The sequence below is a fragment of the Dermacentor variabilis genome, chromosome 4, assembly GCF_050947875.1.
Source record: "Dermacentor variabilis isolate Ectoservices chromosome 4, ASM5094787v1, whole genome shotgun sequence".
Taxonomy (NCBI): Eukaryota; Metazoa; Arthropoda; class Arachnida; order Ixodida; family Ixodidae; genus Dermacentor; species Dermacentor variabilis.
Genome location: NC_134571.1, coordinates 26,037,617 through 26,053,979, shown reverse-complemented (window position 1 = coordinate 26,053,979; position 16,363 = coordinate 26,037,617).

Genomic DNA, 16,363 nt, shown 5'->3' with positions numbered 1-16,363 from the left:
GAATTCCTGAAGTTAAAATATCAGTAAGTTTATTAAATTACTTCGCACGCCAACACTGCTTGTACAGGTGGTCCATGCGCTGTCGCAGAAGCAATTTTCGCAAGCCCGTAGAGTCAGGAAATACATATTTATTTATTTATTTATTTAATTATTTATTTATTTATTTATTTATTTATTTATTTATTTATTTATTTATTTATTTATTTATTTATTTATTTATTTATTTACCTCCATCGCCCCATAGGGCATTACAGCAGGGAGTTTACAGACTTGAATAAATACATGAACAAATTATTTCAATGCGTGGAAAAAAGCATAATTTTCTGTGATGTATGCAATGCTCGATGGCAAACTGTTCCAATCTCGAACAGTTCTAACAAAAAAGGAATAACGGAAGTCGTCATCCCTACAAGAAAATTCACTGACCTTCAAACAGTGGTCAAGTCGCTTAGGTATGTAGTGTGGTGCCTGGATATATTGTTCGCGGTTTATACCTGTTTTAGAATAATAAATATAGCGGAAAATTTTAATCTGATATGCGTTCTCCGGTCCTTCAGCACTTGCCATTTAAGTTTAAGTTCGCTTTCTGTCATGCTAAGCTGCCGGCTATAGTTACCAAGAACAAATCTAACTGCCCTATTTTTTATTTTTTCTAATTTATTTATAAGCTCAGATGTGTCTGGGTCCCAACAAACACATTCATATTCAAGTACTGAACGTACATGACTGAAATACAACTGCGATATTAAGTTACTCGGTAAGTGACTAAAATTGCGCCGCAAGAATCCCAAAACTGATGCTGCCTTATTTCCAATATATTTGACATGCTTGTTCCATCGTAAATCAGAAGTAAATAACACACCTAGATATTTAAATTCCTTGCTTATGTTTAGAGTTAAGTCATGAATGCTATACCTATACGGATGATTAGCTCGTTTTCTTGGGAAGGTGACGTGAACAGTCTTATTTATATTTAATGGCATATCCCAGCGCACACACCAGTCTGCTATAATATTTAGGCCAGCTTGCAGGATTTGTGAATCAGAAATCCCATCCATGACTCCACAAACAACACAATCATCGGCCCTAAAAAGTAACAGTAAGCCTAAGAAACGTGTCCCGACTACATTGAGCTGCAGGATCAGTAGTTCATTAATGACGAATTCTTAGTCTTCTGGCCTCACACGTTCAGCATTAGGTAAACATGACATAAAGTGATTAGAACTGGTAAACTGGTATCAAATACAGCGTAGCAGGCTCCACCGATCAGCCGCTTTCATGTTCAGATGGTAGCACCGATCTGAAAGGGCAGTCTAGAGTAAAACCGATTTTATCAGGCATGGATGGAGCGACGCCGTCACGTCGTCCAAACGTGAGACTGCCCTAAGCAGCCCCTTTCTTGAAACACTGCTATGGGCTGTTCATCGGACCCGCGACGCAGCAGAGAGGCTGGGCTTTTCTGTGCAGATGTAAGAGTGGCCTGCTACGTGCTGATAGCTCGCTACGTGCTGAATAAAGTTTTGCCAAACCATACCATGGACGGGGAACTTCACTATAGGTAATCGGACGAAAGCAGCCTTAGCAGCCGATGGGACAACGCATTTCTTTAGGCAGTCAGTGCCGTACTCAGCGAAAACAGCGTGTTTAGGCGTCCTTCTATGCTATTTACTTAAACCCTGAGCATTTCCCGACCAAGGCTGCCTTCTCCAGTCACTGTCTAGGGTCACTGGTCAGGAGCTAACAAGAACAGCGGACTCACAAAAACAACCGTTCCACTTCCTAGCACTCTAGAATATGCGGTATATTTGGGGTTAGCAGCATGAATAATAAAGGCACGCTGCTTTCGCATCATTATGGAGGCAAGAGATTGCCTGAAAACAAAATAAATGTAAGCCACGTTATGTAAATAAACCACCGCATATCTTGCGTTTCACTTTTTTATTTTTCCTTTTTTGCTCCGCGACGCGTTCCTCTACTAGAGTGACGCGCGTTTACAAAAATATGGAATTTTTAGGTATTATTTGTCCATTGTAGCTTTCTTTTACTTTTTATCACTATGCCAGACTGCCTTACTCGCTCGTCGACAAGTGCGATAAGCACTGTAATGCATATCGCTGGTAACGGAGGTGCAATCCATCAGGTCACTGTTCTCTGCACAATCATAAGATGCAGTCGGATCTCATATCAATTAATTTCAAGTTATAACATCAAATTAATCTCAGATGGCTACTGAAAACATCTGCTGGCGTTGATTTTTTACTCGGCTGGCTTCAACGTGTCCGACGCTTGTGACAGCGATTGACTCGCCTCAGATAAATTTTGTGACTGTCTGCTCAAGGGACGTTTCATAAACGTTCATTTCGCTTTAAATCGTTTTCTTTTCACCCTTCGTCATTGGTTCGGACATGGCTCGCATGTCGTCGCGCAGCCTTTATAGCTATAGATATATGGTTGGCCACTCCTTGCGCCGCGTGATAACAAGAATGGAAAATTAAATAGCCCATTAAAAAATGCTGGGCCCCCATCTATCATTAGCTATGCGCGAGAACGTGGTTTACAGTGGCATCAGCACCTTGTGCATAAAGTACTATCGGCGAAGGCGCGAGTGGGAGCTGCAAGTAGTGCACGCGTCTCCAGACAGGATCTTCGTCGTGATCGATAACAGTCACGGTTTTGGCGTGACCCATGTGGTTTCGCGTGACGCATGTCACCCATGTGGAGTGATTTGACCGCGAGGCTCTAACGCACGCCCATGGCGCAGCTCGAGACACAAGCCGCTCACAAGTGCACCATCGTTGGTATATCCCCATGGTACAGAATAAGTCACTTGTACGATACATGCACAGTCGGTCTTCACAAAAATAATTTAGTTCGAAGATGCATACGGAGACGCGTATGGTTTTTGAAGCCCACACTCGGTAATATCGTGCAATAGCACCGATGGTCATCATCAGACGTCGCGGACGGTAGTATTGGACAAAGATATAGAAAGAAAATGCAGGAAAGGAAGTTCCGCCACACACATGATGCCTGAAACAAAGCTGGCTAGCGTGTCACCAGCGCCACAATCACTTCTGGCACATGCAGCCCGCAAACGGACAACCTTCAAAATCTGTTTCTGCTATTCAGAGGGAACCATGGCTGGGAAGCCGGTTCGGGCATCTGTTGATGTCATATTCCGCAATGGTGGTGCTTTGAGCTAATGAGAGAGGTCAGTAGCCATATGTGCCAGTAGAAAGCGACAAGATGGCGAATTCGTCAAAATGGCGGAATTCTACAATGCGAAAACTGCCAAGACAGTTGTCGATGGGAGAGCGGAAAAGAATGACGAGAAAGAGGAGGACATCAGACCGAGTTCAGACAAGCTAGGGAGGCAGTGCTCAGACATAATTATTAGCGAACCTAAGCTCTCTGTGAGCTAAACTAGTAGTAGTTAAACTAGTATTAGCCCCTCACGATGTCTCCAAGTCAATTTTTGCACCGAAAAGACACTAATTCTTCTTTTCACCGGTGCATCATCGGACCCTAAGAACTGTTTTCCTTTGTTCCCTGATTAATTAGCAGTAATTTGCAGCTTGTGAGATTTTGTTTTGACTGATACATTACTTTCTGGCTAACCATATCCTGCTCATATTTTTTGGCGTCAGTAAGGCACGCAAATGAAGGTACACACGATTTTTCTTTCCATTGATCACTAAAAACAAAACATTTAAATTGGTAAACATTAACGTCATTTCGCTTTCCACTACTCTACAGTTACTGCCCTTTCTACGTTATTACTGTTGCCAGCCTCATGTAGTAGTAGACATCAGATTCACAACGATTTTAGGAGCACACGATGGCCACAGGTCGAATAGGTGATTTCCAGAGGCAAGAATAATAAGAACTAAGGACAACGCCAACAATGTAGCTAAGCAATTGTGCACTAGAACAGATAAAAAATAAAAACTAGGTAAGTATTCACAGGGACGTCCTCGAGCCCCTTGTTACCGAATGAGGGCTCGGCAGCGAAACCCACTTCCCGTATTCCCGCGCCAGAATCAACGGCGCAGTGTCTCGGATGCTAACACCACGAATGTTTGCTCTCGGCGTCTCGCAGCGTAAATGCTTGTCTCTCGCTGATTGAGCGGGCGTCCAAGCAGAACGGCTTCATTTCCTGGGCGCACCATTATAGCCTCCTTGAGATAAAAGGATGATGACGCTGTTTCCTTCATCTTGGCGCCTAGGGGTTAAAGGTTAGCGTTTCCTCTGCTTTCTGGACATCACCTTCGAGCATGTTGTTTGGAGAAGCATAAATACTTTCTGCAAAAAAAGAAAAAGATTTCTCGGCTCTTCACGCATAACGAAAAGACTACGTGAATTTGTCTAGGGCGCTGGCCTCAGTCTACCTGGTCCCACGCGCAATTACGTTGCCTTATAAAAGCTGTAGTTCACGCCTGTTATCTAGGTTCAGATATTCCTTTTTAAGACATGTCACTGTGATGTCTTAGAGACCCGAAAATAAGAAAGTAATGACAGCAAAATACAAGACATGCTTTCGGTTTGCTGCTTTATACTAGGAAAGGGGTAAGGACGGGTTGAGGGAGAAAAGTGCGCATAGCCGAAATATGACAGAACTGGGGACTCTAGATGAGATCACACTACAAACGGTCCAGTTATGCACCGGTGATCACAGCGTTTTATGCAAACTAGGCCCACGCCGTCACGAAGACAAACTTCAAATTACAAATATTCGTGCGTAAATGGCTTTACTCACTCTATGCTGTATCAATAATGTCACATTTAATAATTTACTTAAAACATTGCAACGAGAACCAACATTTCTGCCTGTCAGATAACATTTAACGGTTCAGACTATTACGTGATCATTTGCAATCAGACCGGCTCTATCACGACGTACCGCCTTGCCTTAATCAACCAATGATTCTATTACGACGACTATAATAAATAATAGACACATAAGATAATTATAGACACTGAGCATAGGAAATGTTATCTCTATTATCGGACTCCATATATTATCTACGCTATTGTATGCATGACTTATGCTGGAATAATTTATACATTTTGATTATAATTGAGCAAAACTTTCTTTGCTCCCCCTCCTTCCCTTCCCCATTGCCTGGTGTGGGTCGGTCGCTGATGTTTTTGGTCATAGTTACATCGTGTTTATACGTCATGTTGAAATCAGAACACATTTAAGAGAAGCTGTCGCTAAAAATGTTTGCCTTCTTTTTATTATGTTTACTGTCTGCTTACTCTCGGGGCGTCATTCACTGGAACAGCCCTTTTCAAATTTTCTTTACACACATTATACATAAACACCGAAGCTATGTTGTTCTGTAACAATCCTTGTTTTATGGTTCCCAGTTGCCTATTTCATCTGTCGTTTTATTTCTCGCATATTGAACCTTATATGAAAAACCAGAGCAACGTGTCTCAATTCTAAACCACTATCTTTTGTTACTGAGAACAAATGCTACAATATGAATGCACGCTACAGAAAATGTTAGCTAGGATATCAAAGTTAGGATATCAAACAAAGAAAACCATTAGTGTTGGTGTTCTTCAGAAACCAGTCACCGTCATCTAGGAGTCTGTCGCTTGACGTTCTCTGTACTGCTTTATACTAGAATACTTATTGTTTCTCAGGCATTCCCAGCACCAGGCCTATCTATAATGTGTAATTCATCACTGAGCGTTCAGCACTCTATAAAGGTTTGCGAAGTGTACAACGAAGTACTAGACCAAGCTAGGAGCCGCAGGTAAGCAGCACCGCTAGCAATGACTCCATGTTTTTCCTCGCGTACTCAGTGTGCTCTCGAAGAAGCTTGGGTCATACCAACACAACTTGGGCAAACGTGAAACTCGTCTAACTATATCAAAGCCAACGTAGCCAACATCGTTACTGCTCTCGCCCAGAGTAAATATGGCATCCGCAATCGGCGTGGATTCACGCTCAAAGTCCTATTCTCAGAAAAGGGCAAGTGGACGGTTGATATCGAGCGAGTAAGCAAATGCATTACGGCCGTACTGAAATTTCTCATCTCTTGGTATAGAATTATACAAATCTGTAGCTCGTGAGGGACTGCATGGAACTGCTGAGACTGAGCGGACCGGAGGCCACTCCTAATTAATGGAAGGGCGGAGCGGCGGTGGGAGTCAAAGGTTCTCTATTTTCATTCTCTTCCGGTTTTCTTCGCTCCTGGTTCAAAGGTTGACATTGATTGATAGGTATTCCTGTCCTACAGGCCTAGACTTCTGCGTAACTCCGCCTCCCAGCTTTTAACCCCTGCAGCTAGTTTTACTCTGTTCCTTGTTCGTTGCCCTAATTTTTTCGCCGCCGAACACAGAGGAAAGGGGTGACTAACTTTGTTATGGTATGCATTTCTGTGTAGCCGGTGCTTGTTAACTTTGTTCGTATTTCCAGCGCAGCAGCTGCGCCGCATCACAGCTCACCTACTTCTTAAAGAACTTAATACCTAGCTTAGTGTCTTGGAAGAAGCCGGAGGGCATCTTGAAATCTGTTCGTTTTAGAAAGCTTTGTTCTGCAAAGTTTCGTTGGTTCGCGCCATAGTACCTGGACCTTCGAGAATAATCAGCGTCGGGATAACAAATCTGCAATACGTAAGTTGTGCACTTATGCAATACGCATAAGGTACTAACAAAGATGGTATACCTTATTTTATAAACATGACAACATTGCTTAAGTGATAATTCTGAGAAATAAAATGCGGATGATGAGCTCGAACTGATCACAGAACGTTTCTTGCATTCCTTTTATTTTTGTGTTTGTATTTAGATTTGGTTGGACATTAAAGACACCCAGGTGGCACAAATTATTCCGGAGCACACCACTACCGCGTGCCTCATATTTGGATAGTCGTTTTGGCACGTAAAACCCCATAATTTTTCTTATTTAACGCTATTACCGCTGAGCCATGGCGTTGTAAGGGTACTTCACCCGTTACATACAGTATTACACCACTCGTACGCGCTCGCATGATGTGCAGTACAAAGGGATACGTTATTTAACGGCACGATAATTTTAGATACTTAAATTTGATTCTGTAATAGCAGCACTTTCCTTCATTGTCATACTTCGCCATCATTTATTTTTTTCTTCAACTTTTTTCCACAGCTTTGTCACCTTCCTCCTACAGTTCCAGCCGGTCCCGTTTTGAGCACCTACTGCTGCAGTCATTTTCTGTATCATAAGCTGCAGTGACCGTGGGAGCGCTATTCACCTTCTAAGGCGCTTTTCTTTCTTTCTTTCTTCCTTCCTTTCTTTCTTTCTTTCTTTCTTTCTTTCTTTCTTTCTTTCTTTCTTTCTTTTTTTCTTCCTTTCTTTCTTTCTTTCTTTCTTTCTTTCTTTTCTTGCCTGAGCGCCCTGCGAGAATTTATTTTTGTCGCAATTTTGCTGGCAAGATCTTTTTCTGTCCATTGTCTCTATCATGTTTCAAAGACCTTCTGAACGTTCTTTTCAATTTTATTTTTTACATTTATTCAGGCTCTGGTGCCTATGCAGCTTTCTTCTGCCCCTCGACTCAAGTACGACGTATATTTCATATACCACATCCAGCCTCATCAACAACTTCGGTGCTAGCAATGATTGATGTTCTACTGAAATATGGCGGAGAGTTAACCACATCGAAAATTACCATCTTTAAATATTCCCACGCTGGTTTTAAGAGGCTACTACGAAGTCACATTGGTTGTCAAATTGCGCGCATCATTACTGACTCTCCCAACAAAACTGCATCAAGTGGGATTTCTCTCGGTGCGCAGCTGTTACTTTCACACGTAGGGATCGCCGAAAATGAAGAGGCTGGTCGGCTGACTTCAACTTGCGCTCATAATGGTTGTGACTGCCCAGAAATTTCGTGCAAGCTTGATGACGCTCGTCTGCTGATTCGTCGCCACCTGCTTAAGCAGCACCCAGATCAGCGATCGCAAAGTGAGCGTTTCCGCCACGTGTTCGCGGTCGAGGCTTGCCCCATCGTGCGAGAGCACAACTAATCAATCAATCAATCAATCAATCAATCAATCAATCAATCAATCAATCAATCAATCAATCAATCAATCAATCAATCAATCGACTGATCCGCCCATCCATTCATATATTGATCGAGCAATGTATTTCATTATCAAGCTAAGGGTTAGTTGTGCGAAGGTGTGTGACGTTTACATTGATAAGGACGTGTCGAAAGTTGTACGTCTTGCTCTTGCTGTGAGACAGTCGAGCACCTGGTATTGGAGAGTCCCGCTTTCATTGCGCCACACACGTCACTAGTGAGCGACTATCATCTCCTTGGCCTGTGGTGAGCGAAGCTCGACGAACGTTTGTACCCGAGTAGTTGTGCGTCTCGACGAGATGAAGTGATGAAGCTCATCGTGCCCTCCTTGCATCTATAGAAGGAACTAACTTGCGTTCCCGTTTCTTGCTTATTTTCGTTTTCAAATGAGAAGTCCTCAGAATCTCTCTCTTTTGCTTTAGAATTTATTTTAGTAGCGTGACCTGCAGTGAGAGTTCCTACTGTACCTGACCTGTAATGTGTGTGTGCTGCTTTATTCTTTGAGAATTGAGATCCTTCTCTTTCTTACCTCCCCTTCTTCCTACCTTCCATTTAAGTTTCCGCCTTCTCCACCTTACTGAAGAGTAGACAGGCGTTGTGCGCCTTGCGGTGGTAGTTTACGGCCTGCTCCTCGTTTTCCCTTTCCTGTCAACTGAGTGTATACATAAATTTTAAAAACAATAATAAAGACAATGTTATGCATACAAAGGCCAATGACCTGCCCTTGGCCAAAAAAAAAAGAGCTCCGTGGCTCATTTGCATTCCGTAAGAAGGAGTACCGAAGTTGTTTGTAAGACATCTCAGCACTACAACGTGCAAATTTCTACGACGTGGAACTCTTTTAAAGTGTAACAATAACAATATGCAAGAACCACTGTGCATACAAGTGTTCTGTAGAGAATAACTAGAAACTTAAAATTTATTGCCCACTTGATAATTGACAAAGCTTTTTGTTTTGCGGATGTCAAACTGTCTAAAAACAACTTGGGTACCAAATGAATAAACAATATAAAATTCTCGACGTAGATTTCAAGCTCAAATGACCATGCGTTTTTTTTTAATGCGGTTAGGCGATTGGAACACGTTATTTTTTAATGAACATAGTCTGACAATGACTGATGTAAAAAGAAAAGTTATCGCAGGTGCATAATACCGAACTGAAGTGGGACCACTCATCCGTTGCCTGAATTTGACGTCTTGTCTCCATTTGGTTATCTTGGTGTCTCGAGCTGCAGCGAAAATAACGCGCCTGCAGGAGTTACGCAAGCATTATAGTTATCATCATCGAAAATACAGCGTCAAAATAGTCACTTTAATGAACTTATGGAACTGAATGGGCTCTAATAAAAATCAGCTGTGCTTGCGTAAAATTACTCCCGTAAGCTAGCAAAGGCTATCCTTTGTTATGTTAGTTAATTTTTTCTCGAGAAATTAGCATGTTATTCATTGTGGTGGTTAGAGTACACGGACCGCGCACGTCACATACATACAACATACACAAAAACACCACAACAGGCAAAAACTAAAGTATCTAATAGAGATACTAATATCTGTAAAGAAGCTTAAAGGCGGATTCGTTGCGCGAGACGCACAATCTGCAGTAGTCCATGCGCCAAATACGTGCCGCAGCTTAAGCACAACAGATTTTATTGTATATTCAGCGCGGATATTATGGCTGTTCTTTCTAACGTGAACCGCCCACTAATTTGAGCTTTGTAGTCTGCTCTGGTTGACTGCAGCGAACCGAACCGGCACACGCATGGTGTGAAGATAATTCCAGGTGCGATTATAAGGTGCACAAATAAAGAACACACCGCAATTCATCTCATGTGCTCTACCACTGAGCCCACCAAATCTGCGTCCCTCATGTTTCCTTGTCAATAGTTTGTTCCGGGTCCAAAGCTGTGTGAATGACTCAAGTAACCACCTGCTGCGCCGGAGTATCTGGTGGAGTTCGCCAGCGTAGTGCTGGAGAATCATACCAGCGATACATTGCACTGAGGAATTTCTTGTGCCTAAAAAAGCCTACGTCTCTCTCTCCCCGTGCCGTTATTTGTTGTAAGTCTTCTGGAAAAACCACTCGCTGTTGTAGTCATTGTTGTGTAGTGGCGAGCGTTAATCCAATTTTGGACGACCACGATTGCGTTATAACTTTAGGTTTACCGCACCTGCCATAATAAGAGAGAAACTTCGCGAGGCAAGGCTATGGGAAGCACTTCGCTATCGCGCTGTTGATGCGGTTTGTCTTCGGTGATAATCAATCGCGCTGGGTCGAGTAGCGTGCGCTTGCAGAGGCTTCAAAGGCGCCTGAGTAAGCACGCTACCCACATCTCTGCCACTTCTGGCAGCCATATGTGCCAACATTTGGGCGTTTGAGTCAATACAAGAAGCAAGAGGCAATGAAGACTTAAGGCATTCCGCCGAAAACTGCGACTGACAGGACTTTAAATAGCAAGTTCAGGTCTCTTATGCCCATGGTGTGCACTGACCTACAGTCGTTTGCAAAACTTTGAAAATGACGGCATCAGTAAAAAAAATGTATGGCACAGTTCCACAACGTGGGATAACTTCTTTAAAAAAGTGCATTGGTCGAACGCGCACACGCAGGCTGTACCGCTTCATTTTGGCCGGCATGCACATGCTGCAAAGGAAACTATTTCCTGAATGGCACCTTTACATGTCTCTAAACGTTTACTCATAACTGTAGGTGGTCCCACCCATGAATTGTTGCTTTTTTTCTGCCCGTGGTATACAGCTTGACTGTTGTTTTACATAACCACCAGAGCGCTGCCAGAGCTCACTGAAACGATTCGTAGGATATGCCACTGGCGTCATCATCGGGGCTCTCTCGAAGTGGCTCAGTGCCGTGCCGCTGCCTCCATTACACTAAAATTTACAGCTCCTGCATACGGCCCCGTTGGTCTCGCTCGCGCGGCACACGCCTGCAAATTAAGGAGAACGTCTAACAACACTGGTCGTTTGCAATGTGTGCCACAGTCGTGGACTTTCTGCCAACTGTTTTTAAAAATCACACCAGCAAACTTCGGACGCAGTCAGCTCATGTTTCTACCTCCACATCGATTTTTCCTCGTCTGTAATTTTCTAGCCTCCTTTCTACCATTTGTCTGTGCGTCTTTTCTCACCGCTATTAAAGTGTCGACTATTGTGCAAAGCAAATACAGCGAGTTTCATCTTGTGATACTCCTGACCTCCTCTTCCTTATCCTTCACGCAATTCAGGTCACGCACGCAGGATTCCGCATGGCTCACCGAACATCTGTGGAGAGATTTATCCGAGTGATTCCTGCAACTGGTACATCGCTTCTGTTAGAGCTTGGCGAAGGACGAGGGCGTGAACTCGGTGGTTCCGAAGGGTCGCACCAGTCGGACGCTGGCTGAGGATATGACACAATAACTCATCCGTAGTCATGTGCCTGTAGGTAGGACGCCTGCCTAGGCCGCCGGGAGTGCGCCGTTCGATCCACACCCGGTAACAAGACGGATACCTGCCGCCCTTGGCAAGGCGTCTGCCTTTCCAGGAGTGCGTTGCTTTGGGGAGGTTCGCACAGACCCATATGCTTACCAAGTCCCTCCGACATACGAGGCAGACACTCCACCATTTCACCACCACTGGGGTAAGAAAAGTAGCCTTGCGGTCCCATGCCGCCAACTTCCGATCAGGCTGGTGTCCTTATGGATGTCTGGAAATCCCATACTCGGCAATCACCGGGTCTAGAGCGGGCTTGTGCCTGTTTTACCGGAAGGTAGCTAGCGGCAGCATTAGTCGGCCGCCCTCCGCAGCGACAGTGAAATAGTAGATGCATCTGCTTCGTATGCGGAAGATCCTGTGTTCGAACCCTAATACCACCGGAAGTCGACTAGTTATCCTAGTAGGTAGAGATGCGCCATGACCCGGCACTTGGTTTCTTATATATGTTCTCATTTCGAAAAGGGGCCGCATATGATTTGCGACGGTCTTCGGGCACCCCTTGTGCCACCACAGCTTTAGTGAAACAGTCGAGCGTCTGCCGTTTACGTGGGAGGATGACGAGCTCTGACGCCGGGTACCTACTTGTAAAATAGGTACAAGTGCGCTCCCGACCCGGCGCTCGGCAACTACAGGAGTTCCAGACACTTGGAAGGGCACCCATCTGATTTGAAGTTCTCAGTTGATGGGAATAAAAAATACATTCAATTCCAACGTGATACGCGACGTACTAAAATTTCACTTTCTGTCCTCTTTTCCTGGTGTGCTTAAGCAGCGCCAGATATCGCCTATAGTGAACTTCTCACGAGGCAGGTTACGATAATGTTGTTGTACAACTGCCAGAGCGCGTAAATGCAATGACACATTGTGCAGAACAGGTACTCAGTTTTCGCAGAGTGGCAGTGAGTGCAGTATACTTTCAACTGCTATAACAGAAACTAATGGATCCAGCCGGCAAGATTATTACACTTCGAGGGAATGTACACAGAATGTATTTGCTCTGCTCTCTGTATAATCTATGCGCGCCCACTAGTCTCTGTGGACTTGCAGATAGATTTGAATGGTTGTACTCAAGAAGTCGACCACATGAACGTTTACTTCGGCACCTGGAAAGGTGTGTTTTGCATGCAGTTCAAGTACATGGACGTTGCAGGTAATATGCTCAAACAGTCATAGGGGATCTGAGCGTATCCGTTACGGGCATTCAGAGCCTGAATTTAGAAAGTTGTTTAGCGCCACATAAAAATGGGAATGAGTTTTGTGAGTCTATACTGGAGAAGCGACTTGCCGATGGATGACTGACCAATCCGTAGGAGTTGAATCAGCGAAGCGTTTATCATGTCTGCGCTCAGTAGACCACTTCAATCGCGATTACTTTATGATAGTTGGCGGTGTATACGTACGATAATAAACAACATCCTTAATATAGCCTAATTATGCAAGCTTAGAGTATTTATCTGATAAGCGGTTAAGAATACGTGTGAGAAGAAAGTAAAGGGTGGTACTATCAAGGTATATGTGAACCTCTTCTCGCCAATCTCCCCGAGCACGGTGAAGCATTGCAACGTGGCCGCTCGCACATGGCTGCAGAAATTGTAAATGAGGGGGAAAAAGTCGCAGTTTTGCCGGAAACGCGAAGCATCTATTGCGATAGCAAATTAATACACAGCTATACGAAGTAAGGATAGTAAATTTATTGGCCATATAAACACGTAAACATTCGCTTAATAACTACAACAACAAGGGTGGTGTAACGCGCTCAAGCAAACATGAACACACCTCACTAGTTGACCGCGTAAATTCGCTATGAGAACGCTGGAGTGATGAAGCGCGGCAGCAACAGCTAGCGATTTGACCTTCGTGCGGCCTCCCGCTTCAACGCGTACTAAGCGTCGAGAACACAGCGCACACGAAGCTTTGAGTCCTCCGCGCACCTAGACTCTGTACTTATCGCAGTTCGCTTTCAAGATAGGGCCCGGGCGGCCGCGCCATACGCAGCAGCCGCCGGAGTAGAACGCGCCCCTCTCTCCTCCCTCCCCTACCCCCGCTCCTTAAGCGCTTATCCCCGCTTTCCTCGCTTGCGCGCGCAAGGTTCAGCCGCAATCGTCGGCTCAACCTCGCTCGCTTTCCCTGTCACATACGGCATACGACGCGCATCGACGATGGACCATTGGACTTGGCACGGGGCATCACGGCGACGCCGACGGAAGAAATGCGCCTGCAGTGTCCATGTAATCGCTATAAGAATAACAAAGGCGTGGCGCTCTGTGAACTCAGAGGGCATGCTTGCGAAGCTTTGCCACGTCGTGCACCTCTTTTGTTGTCTCGAGGGAGGCGTCAGCCCGATTTGGACTCCTTTGTCTGAGTCGATGAGAAACACTGATGTCCCTAAACTGTGAAAACAGCTCGTTTGTTCCAATCGACCCCATGGGAACAACACAGAGGCTAACAGCAGCCACAAAGTGACTGTCAAGGGAAGCCGCCGTCTGCGTATTGGGGGTACAATTGAGTTAAGGACTTTCGCTCATTCAGCTGCTGCGCGTCATTTGTTGGTTGGTTCCTTAATTGCGGGTCGTTTGTCCGAGGACTTGGAGATACCGCTGATTGGCAAAATAAGAGGAAGAGAGAAACAATGGAACGAATGCGTTAGAGAGAGTGTTCCTCCTGCATTTGCGGTCGGGTAGAAGAGGCCGCAAACTTCAAAGCTTCTGATTTTGTGACGGAAGGTCAGTCCTCGAGCTCGCTGGGGACCTTCACCTATGCTTATTGCGGTGCTTTTCCCATTGCGCGAAAAACTTGCCGTACCTAACAGAGTTTGTCTAACTGAGACGAAAGCACTTATGCTTCCTTAGCGCACTCCGCATCAATATTTCGTTCTTCTTGGAAGCAATACATTTTGTACAAAAATGAAGCGCAGGCTGGTTAACTGCCTACTCCTATTACATCTCTCTTTTTCATTTTTGTTGATTGGGACTACGAGCCAAGAATAGGGCATTTTACTTCCGACGTCCCTTAGCGTAACGATGTGTCACACGTCACTTTTGTTTGGAGGTAACAAAGTGGCTTCTGAACATGGACACTTACAGCTAAACATACGTATAGCGTGCCTTGTGTTTTTTTTTTCATTTGCACCAAATTTTGAAAGATTTCCCGTGGCAGATAGCACAGCTCTAACTCTCGATATTTTTCACTCGATGTGGTGGCCATTACTTCCAAGAAAAATTAAAATCGTTAGTGTAATAATTAACTTAAGCTATTTCACTTCCTAATTGTTTTTTAATGCACACATATAAATCTACTAACTATAGCTAGTGAATTCAGAAGCAGTATCCACTTAGAACGAATTCTCAGGACTGCACCAACATTAATTTTCAAAGTGATCGTATTGGTGTTCCAGTTAGCTACTTTTGTCCTTCATTGCACGAAACAACGTTTTCTTGAAAGAACTAGAGCACGAACGCCTTTCGTCGCACACTTGGAAAATTAATATATTGAAATTGGTGCGCTCCTGAGAATTCGTTCCAAGTGGTATCGCCCTGCGAACTTACTAGCGCCAATTCGTAGATAAATATAGTTTCATATATTAATAATTACGCAGTTATTTAGCGTATTTATGTTAATTATTGGATTAAGTATTCTTTTTTTATTTTTCGCAGACGTAATGGTCGCCTGATCAAGGAAATTAGGTCGAGGGTTATAATTGTGCTATCCGTTCAAGGCAACATTTTAAAAATTTGGTGCAGCTAGCACCGAAAATAGCTAGCAGAGTGCTCGAAAATAGCGACTGGTTGCGTGTGTCTGGATGTCTCCCTCAAAAGTATATATATCATAGCCATCGTAGCATGCAGTAATTGCATTTTCCAAGCCTTTTCCCCTTTCATGGCAGTATTTATGTGCACCAGGAAACGTATGTTTAATTATTAAACTCTATAACAAGTCAAAGTGAGCAGGTTTTGTTATGAATGATACACAATATGCTCATTTTTTTTATTTCGTCTTCCTACATTAGGAGATGTACATATCTTTTCAGCAAACAATTTCTCTCAGGGATTGCTTTAAGGGGCACTTCAAACCGTTTTTGACCATGTTAATAAACAAATCCCCTGTCGTAAGGTAATGCCGTCTTGAACAGCGCTTGCCCCTCCCCGCAATCCTACCTCCAAAAAACAAATAAAAGAAACAAATATACTTACGCATGGAACGACATTATTAAAGTTATTGTTAGAACTGCAGCGTTTAAAAGAACTATATCGATAAACTACCAAACTGCGACAAACTACAGATATTGAGAAAGAACGTATAAATACAGAATGCAAACAACTTCATGTACCATTATTTTAGGCTACAAAATATCAAACGACTCCGTTAAGGTGCAAAATGGCGGCCTACTACAACAACAAGGTGACCGTGCATCTACGCCTTAATTTTAAAATATTATGGGGGTCTATGGTTTTCTGCGTGTTAAACATTTTCTGAAGAAAGCTTTAAGGTCTGTTTTTGCAAGTACAACAATATTAACGTCGCAATAAAAATGCTGCCTTCTTGCGTTCACGTGCAAAGCAATATGACCTTACACTGTAGTTAATAAAACGGCAACACCGCTTCTTAGATGTAATTATCTACCGCGACCAATTATGCATCCCGCAAATTTGACACCAAAAGAGAAGGTTCACTGCACAATAACGCACCTTCTCAAATTCCTCGATGGAAAGTCACGATATAAGGTCAAGGCTGACGCTTTGTAATGCTATGCTCCCAGTTGGTTCAAATAAGATACAGTACGGGGCAACACTTGCAGCACA